Source organism: Silene latifolia, chromosome 8, assembly GCF_048544455.1.
Source record: "Silene latifolia isolate original U9 population chromosome 8, ASM4854445v1, whole genome shotgun sequence".
Taxonomy (NCBI): Eukaryota; Viridiplantae; Streptophyta; class Magnoliopsida; order Caryophyllales; family Caryophyllaceae; genus Silene; species Silene latifolia.
This window is the reverse complement of record NC_133533.1, coordinates 55413529-55429981: the sequence shown is the minus strand read 5'-3', so window position 1 is coordinate 55429981 and position 16453 is coordinate 55413529. Positions and strand designations below refer to the sequence as shown.

At 44.3% G+C, this 16453-nt stretch overlaps 1 non-coding gene across 1 annotated transcript; it reads right to left on the bottom strand.

The window, feature by feature from the left end:
- Positions 1-15815: 15815 nt before the first annotated feature.
- Positions 15816-15922, bottom strand: LOC141597573 (small nucleolar RNA R71). Its single transcript, XR_012522802.1, has one exon. It is a non-coding gene; the product is annotated as a small nucleolar RNA R71 (small nucleolar RNA).
- Positions 15923-16453: the final 531 nt, after the last annotated feature.

Below are 16453 nucleotides of genomic sequence, written 5' to 3'. Positions count from 1 at the left end.
TTGAACCGCCTCCATACCGTATGCTAGGTAGAAGGGTGTGGCGCCTGTCGGTGTTCGAATGGAGGTTCGGTATCCCCAGAGTGCGAATGGGAGTTTGCTCGGCCAATCGCGGTAGTTGTCTTGCATTTTCTTAATAATGGTAACAAGAGTTTTGTTTGCTGCCTCCGCCGCTCCGTTAGTTTGGGGACGGTAGGGGGATGATCGATGTCGTTTGATATTGTATTTGTCCAGCAAAGCCTGAGTTTCCGCCCGGAAGTGAGAGCCTTGATCGCTGATGATTTCATGGGGTACCCCATATCGGCAGATGATGTTGTTTTGAATGAACTTGGCCACTTGTTTGGGTGTCAAGACTGCATATGACTGTGCTTCCACCCATTTGGTGAAGTAGTCGATGGCGAGGAGGACGAAGCAATGCCCCTTGGTGCCTATCGGGTTGACTTTCCCGATGATGTCGATGCCCCAGGTTGAGAATGGCCAGGGTGATGTCATGGTGTATAAAAGGGACGGTGGTATGTGTTGTATGTTGGCGAAGATTTGGCAATTGTGGCAATGTTTGACGTAGTTACGGCAATCGGCTTCCATGGTTGTCCAGTAGTAACCTAGCCGCATGATTTTCCGTGTAAGCATCATCGCACTCATGTGAGGGCCGCATTCTCCGTCGTGAACCTCTCCCACGACTTTCTTGGCTTTGTGATGGTTAATGCAAAGGAGGAGAATTCCTTGGGGTGTTCTTTTGTACAGTTGATTTTGGTTTATCACGAATTGTGATGCAAGTTAACGGATGGCTCTTTATCCTCTTTGATCAGAGTTGGGAGGAAATTCGTTTTTGGTTTTGTAATTGAGGATAGCTTGGTACCAAGGTTCATCATGGCTTTCCTCGTCGTCGATAATGGCACAAATGTGAGCTGGCTCGCTCCGTGTCTCGACACATAGGGGCATCGACGTCATGTCGTCAGGTATGTTGACGAGCGTGGCAAGTTTTGCCAGGGCATCAGCAAATTGATTTTCCTCTCGTGGCAAGTGGAAGTAGTCGACATGGTCGAAGAATTCGGCCTCTTGATTGATCTTTGCTCGGTAGGGAGCTAAGCTGTCAGATCGGATTTTCCATGATCCGGATAACTGATTGATGATGAGTGAGGAATCGCCATGGACCCTCAATCTCTTGATGCCAAGTGTGATGGCTGCTTGTAGGCCGATGAGGCATGCTTCATATTCAGCGGCATTGTTGGTGACGGTGAAGTCTAGCTTGACCGAGATCGGAACGTGTTCTCCCTCTGGTGATATTAGAAGGATTCCTACACCGAAGCCTCTCAGATTAGATGCACCATCAAAGTATAGGTCCTATGCGTCGGAGTCGGCACAAAGGATGTCTTCGTCAGGAAGTGACCATGTGTCGGTCGTTGGATCCTCGTTGACGGGATTTTCTGCTAGGAAATCAGCGACTGCTCTTCCCTTGATAACCTTGAGAGGTACAAACTTGAGATCGAATTCAGACAGCATGAGTGTCCACCTAGATAGCCTTCCGTTTAGTACGGGTTTTTCGAAGATGTATTTAACCGGGTCCATCTTGGAGTAGATGTGGACCGAGTAGCTGAGCATGTAATGCCGCAGCTTCTTTGTTGACCATACTAGGGCAAGGCATGTCTTTTCCAGCTGGGTATACCTTGTATCGTACTCAATGAACTTTTTGCTGATGTAGTAGATGGCTCGCTCCTCGTTGCCAACTGTTTGTGCAAGCATTGCTCCCATGGTCGTGTCGATCGATCAAGTCGTGCACGGGGATAGAGGAATCCCCGGTTGAGGTGGCATGAGGACAGGAGGTTTGGATAGGATTTCCTTTATCCTGTCGAACGCCTTCTGACAGTCGTCGTCCCAATCGGTGTGATCGGGGGCGCGAAGCTTCTTGAATATCGGCTCACAAATCATAGTGAGCTTGGCAATGAACCGGCTTATGTACTGGACCTGACCGAGAAATCCCCGAATCTCCTTCTCGTTCTTAGGCCGAGGCATTTGTTGAAAGGCTTTGATTTTGGTTGGATCAATCTCAATGCCTCATTTGCTGACGATATGTCCCAAGAGTTTTCCGGAGGTGACCCCGAATGCACACTTCTGAGGATTTAGTCTCATGTTATATTTCCGCAGACGAGCGAAGAATTTCCGGAGGGCATTGATGTGGCCATCCCGTTCTTTTGATTTGACGATCATGTCATCGACATATACCTCTACTTCCGTGTGCATCATATCATGTAGAAGAGTGGTAGCGGTTCTTTGATAGGTCGCTCCGACGTTGATGAGGCCGAAAGGCATGACCATGTAGCAATATGTACCCTACTGTGTAGTGAACGCAGTTTTGTGCATGTCTTCCTCAGCCATTTTAATCTGGTTGTACCCGGCATACCCGTCCATGAATGATAGGAGAGCATGTTCGGCAGTGTTGTCTACCAGAATGTCAACATGCGGTAAAGGGAAGTCGTCTTTTGGACTCGCCTTGTTCAGATCCCTGAAGTCAACGGAAACCCGAATTCGTCCGTCTTTCTTTGGTACCGGCACAATGTTGGCCACCCAGTCAGAGTATTCAGATACTTTGATGAACCCAGCCTTGAACTGTTTGTCCACCTCTTCTTTGATTTTTAAGGCCCACTCAAGACGCATCCGGCGTAGCTTCACATTTCACGAGTTTAGCCGGGTTTGATGGGTATCCGGTGCTCTGCAATTTCTCTGTCAATCCCAGGCATATCTCTGTAAGACCAAGCGAACACATCCTTGTATTCGTGGAGGAGGTCAATGAACTGTTGTCTTTCCGAGGGGTCCAGGGTTGTCCCTATCCTAAGTTCTTAAGGTGTATTGTCGGTTCCTACGTTAATAGGCTCGGTTTCCTCAATGATGGGGGTTCTAGTTTCCCGTTTGTCAAGTTCTTTGGCTAAGTGAGGTGGGTAGTCACTCAAGTCAAATTCCTCATAATCATTCAGAATTGCATTGCAGTTAAAATGAGACGAGTCATAAGCAAACTTAGCGTTCATTAAGCTGACACGAGCGAAAAGCTCGGAAAGGACAGACATCTCGTGGTCAGTCAGAGGCGACACGACAGAAGAAGTGGCCCCTGGAACAGGCTCCAGGTTGTAACCTTTCATTGGAGTGGGGGTGACCTTAGTAGACTCAGCCTCTGAATCAACCACGACTTTGTGATAAAACAGTGGGAAGGGAACCTTGACTGGGGCATCTGGAGTGTTAGGAGCTATGACAGACTCTGACTCCGACTCAGACTCAGATCCTTCAGCACTTTCCTCCTTGAACATAGGGCCTTCTCCAGTTGTGATCTTGAGAATGCGGCCTCGGCGATCGGTCCACTTGATGGTTTTCCTCCAGCCTTGGGTGGCTTTCTCCGGGTCAGTATCGGAGATCAAGGCGGTTGGATCAAACTGATTGTCTTTCAGGGCGATGTTGATGATGTCCTCATAGTCGAGGCGTTTGATGTTATCTTCTCGAAAGAGTAGTGTGACAGCTTTTCCGTCGAGGCATGGTGACGGTTTGGACTCGGTTGATGCAGCTTCGATGTTGTCGGGAATAAAGTAGCAGTCCTGGAAGACTTCCACTCTCGGGTATATAGTCTTCGCCACAGAGTCATAGATAGGCTCCGGAAAGCCGTGGTAGAGTTCAGACTCTCCCTCGTGGACAACGTATCCGTTGAGAGTCAGGTGGTAGGGACGGAGGATTACTCCGTGCTTCTTGCGTTTTCGGATTAGGAGGTTCATCTCCTGGATGTCTTTCTCAGTAGGTTCGTATCCCAGCCCAAAGGAAATGTTGGGGACCTTAGCCTGTTTCAAGGAAGGCAAAGGGTCCTTTAGCGGATTGAGCGGCAAATCCGGGAAATAACCCTGGCGCATCATGATACGGTTGATCGTGAGGCTGGCGAACGGGTTACATTCAGAGGTTGTTAGTTCATCAGTTATGGCGTTCACGGCTTGGAAATCCCACATTTCATTGTCGTCCTCCTTAATGGCTTGGGAGGCTACCCCTCTTCTCATGACTGCTTTGATTGGGGAAGCGGGGATCGTGATCGTTTTCCCGTTGAAGGGGACCCTGATCTTTTGGTGAAGCGATGATGTGACCACCTTGACGGCGTGAATCCAGGGACGTCCCAGGAGCATGTTGAAGGATGCGTCGATGTCGACCACTTGGAAACTGGTTTGTCTTTCTAGTGGCCCGGTTGCGACGGCTAGAGTGATAAGCCCAGCGACCTTGCGACGAGTGCCGTCGTAGGCGCGTACTCCTTGATTCGTTGGGATTAAATCAGATTCCTTAATACCCAGCCTGTGGACAGTTTTGAGAGGAATGACATTCACGGCGGAACCGTCATCCACGAGGACCATTGGTATGTTCTTTTGGAGGCATTGCACAGTGATGTACATGGCCAGGTTATGGTTGGCTCCGAATAGAGGGATATCCTCGTTGGAGAAGACGACCGGGTTGCTCAGATCAGGGGCGTCTCTTGTCATGTGTGCCAATATTTCTTCTGGGGAAGAGGTGGAGGGCACGGTTAATTTTCCCAAGGCCTGCAGCAAGGCCTGTCATTGCTCAAAAGACGTTGTGATCAGTTGCCAAATTGAGATCTCGGCCTTTGCTTTCTGGAGCTGTTTCAGGATTGAGTTCTCGGGAGCCTTTGGTTGAGTGTCCACCTCTGGGACGATTTGGTCATTCGTCGTTGGAGCGACCGCTGGGTTGCTCGGATTCCGATAGGGACGTCCGGACCGGGTGAGATGTCCGATTTCCTTCGTCCTTTCTCCTTTCCCGGGACGACATAGAAATCCTCAACATCATCCCGCCATATGCCGTTAATTTCAGGGTCTCGAGGATACCTCGGAGGGGTATTCCTCGGTGGGTAGTTCTTGTGGGGAATATTTTTGTGAGGGCGATTTTTGTGGGAGTAATTATTTTGAGGGTAGTTATTTTGAGGGTAATTCTCATGAAGGTGGTTATTTTGAAGGTGATTTTCGTGGGGCCTATGCCAGAATGGTTGCGGGAGCAATCCATCCTGGGGTGGGTAGTTTTGAATGCTTGGGGAATTCTCCCGCGGACGTGGTGCCGGGGGATTGAAGATGAGTCGACGGTAGGCGTCGTCGAGTCGGGTGATTCTCTCATAAAGGCTGGCAATGGCCTCCTCAACTTGCTGAAACATAGTGAGCATATTGGCAACACTGAATACGAACACTCCATCTGAAGGGTCCTTTTTCAGAACATTCACCTCATCGTCAATTGACAAGATGAGATGAGAGCAGTCTAGGGTCGGCTCATCGTCAGAGATGACGTGAATTCCCAGAGGATTCGTCTTGTTGTTTGGCTTAGTTGGTGGGGGTATAGGCAAATCTCCCTTCTCAATCATGTCTTGAATGAGGTGCTTGAGTTTGAAGCAATTTTCGGTATCATGCCCTTTCCCTCGATGATACTGGCAGTAGGCGTTGAGGTTCCAAAATCGGGATTTTTTGTCGTCGGCCGGGTCCGGGGTGGGCCCGATCGATTGTAGCTTCCCTTGGTCCATGAGCCTTTTCAAGGCACTTGCATAAGTCGACCCTATGTTGGTGAACACTCTCTGAGGGCGTTCAGTTTTCTTGGCAGATGGTTCGACGAGGTTGACCTCATCAATCTTGTTTGTCTGACCGTAAGGGCGAGATCCGGTTGATGTGGATCCTTGATAGCCCCTGCCTGTGGTCTTTGCTAAGACACCCTTTCGGAGGTCGTCCTCAATACGTGTCCACAGAATCTGCAGATCTTGAAAAGTTTTGATATTTTGATACCTTAGCAGGTTGGCATAAACCGGGCAGAGGTTGTTGACAAATTTTTCCACCAGAGTTGATTCACTCGGCTTACTAACCAGCTGAGTACTCACCCTCCTCCAACGGGTTAGGAACTCAGTGAACCCCTCCTTTTCGTTTTGGGTTAACACCTCGAGAGTACGGGTGTTGGCCTGGATCTCGACATTGTCGCATCTTGTTTTAGCAAACTCAATCGCGATTTCATCCCAGGTGGTAAGGTTTTTCGGGTCCAAGGAGTAGTACCATTGGCGAGAAATTGGCTCCAAAGAGGATGGGAAGATCCTGGTAAAACGTTCCTGTTTGACCACCTTAATGGCCATGTAGTCTTTGAATGCACGGATGTGGTTGAGTGGGTCCTCCACTCCCTTGAACTTAGGCACATCAGTCAGGGTGAAGTTGTCGGGTAACTGGTCCCCAACAGGTTCGAACCTTCGGTTATTTTCAAGGTGGATGTTGTTACCCCGGGCTAGGAGTTGTTCTTCCAAGAGTTTCAGCCTCTTTTCAGTCTCAGTCAGAGGTGGGGTATTATGTTCCCCAATTTCCTTGTTCTCCAGGGCGTCGATACGGGTCTCAACGCGATCCAGGGTGACCTTAAGAGCGGTAAGTAGGCTGGCTAGTTGACTAGTTGTGACATCTGTGTTGTTATCATTGTTGTTGTGGTTGATAGACGAAGTTGAAGACGGGGCCATGGCTCTGAGGCAGAAAAACGGCTCACATTACAACTCAATCCGACACGGTTCTAAGACTGAACGCAGACAACATAGAGGACGAGACCAAGAACGACTCAACAAGACGGGGTGACCGTGTGTGGTCCCACGGTGCCGACTCGATTTACAACGTGACGGTGTTTGACCGAATCTTTGACACGAGTCCAATCATGATGGCGCGACGCCATTGGACGGGTCTCGTGGCGAGACGACTCATAAGTAAAGACCCATAAGTACGTTTGCTTTGACTCGATAGACACGAGGCAGAATTGGAATGGTGGACTGAAGTTTTCGAAAATAGAAATTTTCAAAAGATTCATTTGTCGCTTTAATGGGCGGCTTCCGAAGATAGAAATCTCCGCAAGTCGATCAGTTGAAAAGGGTTGTCTTATGTTTATTTGGAAAAGACGGTTTGAGTTTGGGTCGGCTCGGAAAACGGTGTGTTGCTTCCCAAGACGGTTTTGAAATTCAAAATTGTATGTTTTGAAAATCGAGTTTGAAATGTTTAAAGAGGTCTCGGGGACGGTGCATGGTCCTCGGGATCCCGAAAGTGTCTCGAGAAAAAGGGCGTGTGCTTTTCTCGGGTTTTGAAATAACCATTGTCGGCGCGAAACGGGTTAAAATCTGTGTCTAGACGCGGCGATTATGACGGTGTGAAAAGGTGATTTGAAACGGTTATACAAAACCGGGTTTGAAAATCGTCATGATGACGTCCTAGAAAGGCGTGTTGAAATGGTTATACAAAACCGAGTTTGAAAATCGTCATTACGACGGCCTAGAAAGGCGTGTTGAAATGGTTATACAAAACCGAGTTTGAAAATCGTCATTACGACGGCCTAGAAAGGCGTGTTGAAATGGTTATACAAAACCGGGTTTGAAAATCGTCATTCTGACGGCCTAGAAAGGCGTGTTGAAATGGTTATACAAAACCGGGTTTGAAAATCGTCATTACGACGGCCTAGAAAGGCGTGTTGAAATGGTTATACAAAACCGAGTTTGAAAATCGTCATTACGACGGCCTAGAAAGGCGCGCAACGGTCGGCGAAAGACCGAGGTTTGAAATGGCCATTATAACGTTGCAAAAGGTGATTTTGAAAGTTTGCAAAATGACACGGAAGGACTTATGATCAAGTAGCACATAAGCACTCACAGTTTCATTATATTATGCATCATGCTGACACGGGTTTTGGCTTAAAAGGGTGGGTTACACACCAAGCAATCAAACCCCGATTTGCGAGAGGGATACCAATCCAAACAAAATGTGTAAGGAGGGTGCCCTAGCCTCGTGCTCGAAAGTGATGAAAGCTCTTTGACGAAACAGAAATATGTAACGTCAATGGTATGCTTGACTCAATCGGGATTCGAAACGCGGGGATGAGAAAACTCACGCCGACGGGACGAGACAATTGGTCGAAAAGGGTTAGGTTGTGGGCCCGGACAAGGAACCCGACTGTGACCGTAATATCAATTAATGCATTCCAACCAAGACCTCGTTCGATTCTCACCATCTAGGGATCAAAAAGACGTAAGTGTCCTAGTTATCCCCAGCGGAGTCGCCAATCTGTGGACATGGGCCACGTCTCGGTCTGTGGAATTGGGCCACCTACCAATCCGTAGTCACGGGCCACCTGCACGCCAAGCCGATCTGTTGGACATGCATCGGTCTTTTGAAAGCCACGGTCGGCGGCGTAAAAATGTCTTCGACCGGATCGTTTTAGATCGGTCGGTTTCGTCTCGGTAAGGGTCTCGAAACGATTAGAGATGTTCGGAGTCGCCACCAAGCATTTATGGGATGCCTGGAACCCGTTCGAATTCCACTTTATACCTCGGTCAAATCGAAGCACAAAGCAGCGTTTGACATAGGTACTAAAGATAAGGAAATCGTCCCTCTTTAGCATCCTATCTCTAAAATGACTCTCGTACGCCCTGGATAAGGTCGTCCACTATCCAAAGTTTCTGAGTAAGAGGTGAAGGTACGTATTGGGAAGCTCTTTAATCAGACACCCAATCCCGCCCGCATTTAGCGGCCTCTACTGATCGATCTTGGTTGGTTGAATGCAAAAGTTGATAAAACGGTTTAAATGCATGAATGCGCATCCAATGTTTTAAACCTAACATGTGAGAGCTTTCTAAGTCGGTTGATTTAATCCAAGTATCAAGTATAAGATGTCGAGTTATATTAATGATTTATTTGCATGCAAGACGGAAATTAAACATCCATTTACCGTATTAGGTTTAGGGTGCATAACATGATCCATTTGTCTTAGTAAGGCATTTTGCAAATATGGTTTTGAATAATCGAATAGTCATCTGATCCGTCCTATATCCGGGTTAACCGAGTCGGATCGTCCTAGACTAATCTTTGGAAGGGAACAGGCCCTGTACCAGACGACTATAAGAGGCGCGAGCCAGCCGGCGGTGTAAGGGGCCTCCCTCTGGTTTTGAAAATGAGAAGGAAAAGGCCTGCTTGAGGCGCGGGTTAGCCAACGGCTTTATGCAGTGTTCTTACTATTTAGAAAACGTTATGAAACGTATTGAAAATGGGCATTTGAACCCGGTTTGATTTTGAAAGGGTCGTTTAGACCGCATTTGTTGATTTGGAGAACTAGACTCGAATAATCATCATTGTTTGATAATATTCGATGTCGGGTTCGATTTTACAAGCTTGACATGAATAGTTTTGAAAATGATTATGGACTAATTGTTTTAAGTCCATTTTGAATGTAATTAGTCGGTACTCATCATCGTACCCGGGTTAAAATCCGGCATGGTATATAGAACCAAGGATGATTTCGTGTTGGTGACTAATATGTTTGTTTGAAAATGTAAAGAAGTGAAATAAAAGGCTTTAAAATACCTCTTAAATGTCATTAACCAAATATTATCACCGAAACATGGATTTAACCGTCATGGTATGAAGAACCGATTACAAATATGAAAAATGGGTTAAGGGAAATGACGAGAACAAACACGGTTGATCTCTGGTCTGGGCACCCCATTTAGGCGCGAGCCAGCTGGCGACCTAAGGGGCTTCTGCCTCAGACAAAAAATCAGTTTTGGCTCGTTTATTCCATGTTTTGGTTCATGTTATGCATGTTTTAGCATGTTAAAGTCATAAAACGAATGAAAACATAATAAAAGAGGATTTTTACACCCTCATACTTACATGTTTGGTTATGGCGAGTGACCGACGTAAGTGTAACAACTTGTTTGATCGGAAAAAACTCGGTTTAAAACCGTTTTGGTAAGTAAAAGAGTGTTTTAAAAGTTTAGTGATGGTGTAGTGGTCAAAGTGGTCGGACAAGTGGTTTAATGCACGATGACGGTACCAAACAATGTGTAAGGCTCGTGTTTACGATCGGTAGGTCGTAAACACGCGTCGGATTGTGACTTAAGAAGTCGAGTCGAGAATTTTAAGGGAGAAAAGAGGGGGCGGACACTCGCGTAAATCTCAAATGGGTGGCATTTGAGGGGTATTTATAGGAGAATGAGTGGTTGTGTGATTTTTGAGTGACGTTGCCACCTGGGCTGCTCAAAGAGGCGCGAGCCACGTCGCGGCATTTCAAGTTGTGTTGTCACTATCACAACAAACGCAATCATGATTTGTTCTATCCTAGGTTTTGTAGTCACATGTTTGGTACTTGACCAACATGAATCCGGGAAAACTTAGTATAGAAGGCTTGAGATATTTTTGGTTTTTGTGTTTGAATCGGTTTGACTCGTTGTTGGAGTCGGGATTTTGAATTTTTGAGTCGGTTTTTGGTCCGGTGTCGGTTTTGACTCTAGTTAGTGTCATCGCGACCCCGTCGCCGTGCATTAAACACTCCAGGTATTTTTGAAATGTTTTGAAATGTTTTGTTTTTGAAATCGTTTTAAGTTTTCCGACGTAAAGTTGGACACAAACTGTCGATCAAACGCTGCGATCCCAAAACATGTTGTAGTCCAATAATCATCGGGTGTTTGTTGGAGTCTCAGCAGATACTGGGTATCTATAATTGGTTTTAACGTTGATGGGATGTTAGAACTCGTTATTAGAGACGTTTAATGACTTGTTTTACGCTTGTCGGCGAATGATTTTGTTTTAAAATTGTCTTTGACTTGGAAAGTTAGCGCATTTGTGTGCACGACAAGAGCAATTTCGTTCTATGAAAGAGATTTATACTTTGGAAAACTCTTCATAAATATTTTTGAAAGTAGTCTGATTTTGGATTTCTACAAATGATTTGATATTTGACCTTATCTTCGATTTGGAGTGTGATGTTCTTGAATGCGCAACGAGAACACTTCCGTTCCTTTGACGAGAATGTGGTACTGTTGGAAAATTCTACTTCAAACTTTTGAAGGAATTTTAATTCTTACTATAAGTGGTGGACATGGGCCACAGGCCGGTCTGTGGATTTGGGCCACCTAGCGATCTGCGATCACGGGCCACCTGCACGCCTAGCCAATCTGTGGACATGCAGCGGTCTAGAAAGCCACGCTCGGTGACGTAAAAATGCTTTCCACCGGATCACTTTATATCGGTCGGTTTCGTCTCGGTAAAGGTCTCGAAACGATGCAGAGATGTTCGGATTCGCCACCAAGCATTTGTGGGATGCTTGGAACCCGTTCGAATATGTAGAGTAAATAGGGGGGTAGGCTGTTTATTTTGAGTTGGAGTTATCAAGCCTGATTTCAGGGTTATTGTTCTCTAGCCTGATGGGTTGCTAAGTCAGGGTTCTAAACCAAAAGAGACATGAAAAGGCCTGAAACCCGTGCCTGAAGCCTGCTCCTAAAGCCTCTTCCAAGAGCCTGCTCCTGATGCCTGCATTGAGGTCCTGGCCTGACGTCCCCTGGCCTGGTTCCTTACCTGCTAGTCTGCTGATTTCAGGCTCCTAGATTATAATAATTCCTAGGACAATAATGTGTGGTGCATAATAGAAGAGCTCAGGGACGAATGTCATCATGTGGTCCATTCTTTTGTCCCCTAAAGCTGCTGCCACAATTAAGGAGCATCAATTATCTTTTGCAAGCTGCCAAGGACGTCCCTTTTAAGTCATGTGACTAGTTTTAGGATGTTAATTTTTCAGCTTATTGTTTTGTCATGTTCTCCTTTTAATTGTAGCCATAGGATGTAACTTTAGATGAAAGGCCAAGATGTAACATAAGAATCTATATAAGGAACTCACAACCCCATGTAATATTCAGATTTGATGAATTGAAAAACAAAGTTTATTGTGTCAAAACACAATGTTTAGAGTTTGCCTAAGGGCTACTCTTGTTAGTGAGGATAGTTTAATTTTGTGCTTTCTTAAATTAAACTAAACTTGCTGTCCGGAATTAAGAAATAATCTTGTGCTTGCTTAGCTTAGTTCTTAATTCTTATCTTGCTTGAATTAGGGAGTTAAACTTGTGCTTGCTTAGTTTAACTTTCTAAATCGAGTGCTTGAGTTGGGGAGTTAAACTTGTGCTTGCTTAGTTTAACTTTTCAAATCAAGGAGCTTGTGAAATTTCTCTACCATGTGCTTGCTTTGGGGATTAATTTCACAATCATATCTTTCTTTTTATGTTCAACAAAACAAGGAAATAAGAGTCCCAAGAATGGATAGCCAAAAACCGTATAAAACAGCCCCAAAGCAGCCTGCTTTAGGCGTGAGTTGAGGTTGTTTTCTCGACTTGAGTTGTCCTTATTTATCAAGCTTGCAACTGTCCCTTGTGACGTTGCATTAGTGTTGTTTTTAAGCCTTGTTTTACCTCGTTTTTCGCTATTTTAAAGGATTTGACAAAGGGAGAAACTGTTTTTTTTGAAGTATGCCAAATTCGTGCATACCCTATGGTGGCTCCATTTCAATTCGTAAGGACCCTAGGGGTTTACACTGCAAATTTGGTATCAGAGCCACGACTCTTGCATTTTCTTAAATCAAGACGGTTTTGGAAAACGAGAGATCGTGGGTGTGCAACGGAGCTTCCTTTCAAACCTGTGCTTGCTTGGTTTGTAGGTACTACCTTATGCCCGTTAAGGGTGCTTGTGCTTGCTTAGTGCCTTGGATAAGGATAGTTAGCAAGAGAGTTCTAAATCCGTGCTTGCTTGAATAGAATCGAACTTATTATTGTCTTCTTCATCATCCATACTTTTATTTTTCTGAAATTGTTTTGTTCCTTTTTTCCTTTCTTTTGAACAACAAAATTTGAGGACAAATTTCTTTTAACAAGGGGAGTGTTGTAGAGTAAACATGGGGGTAGGCTGTTTATTTTGAGTTGGAGTTATCAAGCCTGATTTCAGGGTTGTTGTTCTCTAGCCTGATGGGTTGCTAAGTCAGGGTTCTAAATCAAAAGAGCCCTGAAAAGGCCTGAAACCCGTGCGTGAAGCCTGCTCCTAAAGTCTCTTCCAAGAGCCTGCTCCTGACGCCTGCATTGAGGTCCTGGCCTGACGTCCCCTGGCTTGGTTCCGTACCTGCCAGGCTGCTGATTTCAGGCTCCTAGATTATAATAATTCCTAGGATAATAATGTGTGGTGCATAATAGAAGAGCTCAAGGACGAATGACATTATGTGGTCCTTTATTTTGTCCCCTAAAGCTGCTGCCACAATTAAGGAGCATCAATTATCTTTTGCAAGCTGCCAACGACGTCCCTTTCAAGTCATGTGACTAGTTTTAGGATGTTAATTTTTCTGCTTGTTGTTTTGTCATGTTCTCCTTTTAATTGTAGCCATAGGATGTAACTTTAGATGAAAGGCCAACATTTAATGTGAGAATCTATATAAGGAACTCACAACCCCATGTAATATTCAGATTTGATGAATTGAAAAACAAAGTATATTGTGTCAAAACATGATGTGACCATAATTGGCGCATATTTAGCCCCCGAATTACCATTGTTTCCATGCTTTTTAGTGCCTATTTGGGTCATTTCTTATCTTTAGTTCTTTGTTTTGCATATTCTTTGAGATTTTGATCCCTTGGTAGGAAAGGAGTAAGAATCTTGCATTTTCATGGCAAAACGAGGCTAAATTGATCATATTCAATGACCAAGCATCAAGGAGAGACAAGACTAGAAGGCCTTTGTACATAGCATAGTAGAAGAGCAATGTTGAGAAAAGGATCCTTGAGTCCCCAAGGAAATCCCCAAGGAATTCATGAAGAAAAGGGAAGAAAAGAAGAAGAAAAGATGCTGCCAGACAATCCGAACGGATTGTACACAATCCGAACGGATTGTACACAATCCGTCCGTCCGCCCAAGCACAATCCGAGCGTCCCTCAAAGGAATCCGCTCGGATTCCCCCTCGCCAATCCGAGCGTCTTGCCCAAGGATCCGCTCGGATTCTCCAGCCCCATCCGGCCGTCCCGACTCCCATCCGCACGAATTTGATCTGACACATTTTCATTCTTCAAGCCACGATAAGAGAAGCCCTTCTCTCGGAGAATACCGGAGTCTCCTTGCTCAACTTAAAAAGTGTAATTACTAGTTTAGCCCTTAGTTAACCCTAATGCATCCTCCCTAATTTTCACTATAAATACCCCATTAGTCTAATTAGAGGAGCATGTTCTTCTTATCAATAATTAGTGTAGTTAATATTAATCAAATCTCTCTTCAATATTGTAATCAAATATTAATCAAGTTTTAATCCAAGTTTTAGTTCTTTAATCTCTCTCTTGTTCTTACTTTATTTTGGGTAATTAGAAGATTATTGGGTTTATTGGGAGATTGACAACCTTCCATCAATCATCAAGTTCTTCTATTATTCTTTGCATCATTATTTTGGAATCATTAGTAGGTATAATCTCTTAATCCCTTTTTAATTATTGCTAATTACTTTCATTTATTCATCATGTTTCATTATGTTAGTATGATTGACAACCTTTCTAGCATGATCAATATGATAATGAGTGAGTAGTCTCTTAGCTAGGGTTTAGTGGGTGATTAGGGGAAACCAACATGGGGAATGATTCATGCTTAAATTAATATGCTTTCATATCTTATTTGCTTGCTTGTTTTGATCTTAATACATGCACATGTTATGTTTGATGAAATGCTAAGCCTATGAATCCTTGCATTTACTATCACCTTCTATCCTTTCAACTTGACTTGTAAGACATAACCCAACTCGAGTCTTGTTAGACCATGCATGTGTTGAGTAGGAAAGATTAAGTCGACTTGTAGGTGTTGTACAATCTAATCGATTCGGCTCCGGGACCCAAACTTTCCTAGGATTGTAAGATATAACCCAACTCAATCCATCACAACAATAATTGCTTGCTTATAATTTGAAAACATGTTTGTATGATCATATCCCATGAATCCCCTATGAACCCATGACACCCTAGTGCCTTTAATCAATTGTTCACACCCCTTATTTTATTCATCTTGCTAGTTTATTTTCATTGTTATTTTAGTTTAGTAACCTTCTACATCAACCCAATTTGTGACACCCCTTAGACACTACTAGTTACAATAGAATTCTCATTTCAATACCCGTCCCTTGGGATCCGACCTTTACTTGCCTCTTTACTAATTGTAGAGTTGTTTGTGGAGTATAAATTGTGTTTTGTATCGACCATTGACCAACGACCACATATGCTTAATTGTGAACACCAAATGGACTCGATCAAAAATGGCGCCGTTGTTGCGGGACGGTGTTTAATTGATTTAAGATTTCTTTTATTGTTTTTAGTTGTGTCTTTTTCACCTTGGGGAAGTAAAACTCCTCAAGGTTTGTTCTAATTGTTTTCGAGTTGTTTGATATTTTGCATGTCTAGAAGGTTACAAAGAGATTTGTTACCTTTTGACCGTGAAATCGAAAGAACCTTGACGAATAATAGGAGACTTGTTAGGAGGAATTTGGGAGGTGTTAGTGAAGTTGTTCAACCCACTAGTGAGTTTGTCAATCCTTTCGCAATAGAAGGAGAAGAGAACCCATTAAACAATACCACACAAAATCCACCTACAATGCCTAAATTCTCGTCACACTCTATACCCACCGAGGAGGATCTACCAAATGGTACTCCTACCCCACAACATCTCACCGGTAATTTTATTGCCAAGTCCGCCTTCATCCAACTAGTTGAGAGGAGCCAATTCGGGGGAATGCCTAGTGAGGACCCTCATTCTCATATGGAAACCTTTTGCGATTATTGTGAAGCTATCTCTCAAACGGGCGTGACTCAAGACCAAATAAGATGGGTCTTATTTCCTTTTTCGTTAATCGGCACCACAAAGCAATGGTTGAAGGGCCTTGATAAGGCCACCCTTGGAATAGATTCTTGGAAGAAGCTAGCTCTAGCTTTCTACAAAAAATTCTACCCACCGGAAAAGACTAACATGCTAAGAGCTCAAATTACGGGTTTTAAGCAAAGGGATGAAGAATCTTTGTATGAAGCTTGGGAGCGGTTCAAAGGTATTTGTCGCTCATGTCCTCACCATGGACTTAGCGAATGGTTTTTAGTGCAACAATTTTGGAATGGTTTATATGAAGATTCAAGGAACATTCTCAATATGGGATCAAATGGAATGTTCACCGAAGTTGATGACAATCAAACATGGAACAAGATTGAGGAAATGGCGGTCCATAATTCACAATATAGTAGGCCTCGCAAGGCTACTAGAGGAGGAAAGTATGAAGTGGACACCGTTACTCAATTAGGTGCTCAACTTAGTGCTCACATTGACACAATCAACTTGAAGTTTGAACAAGCTATGGCTAGACTTGAGGAAAACTCAAAAACATCAAAGCATCATGTCAATGCCATGACGGCATCCTCATCAATCCCAAGCGGGATATATGAGAATTGTGGAACCTTGGGTCATGACTCAAGTGAGTGTAGGGGAACAACCGAACAAGTTAATGCTTTCCAAGCTTACAAAAGTGGTACCCCTTATTCAAATTTTTACAATGAAAACACTAAGTTCCATCCAAATCTCTCATACAAAAGCCAAAATGTTCAAAACCCTCAAACAAC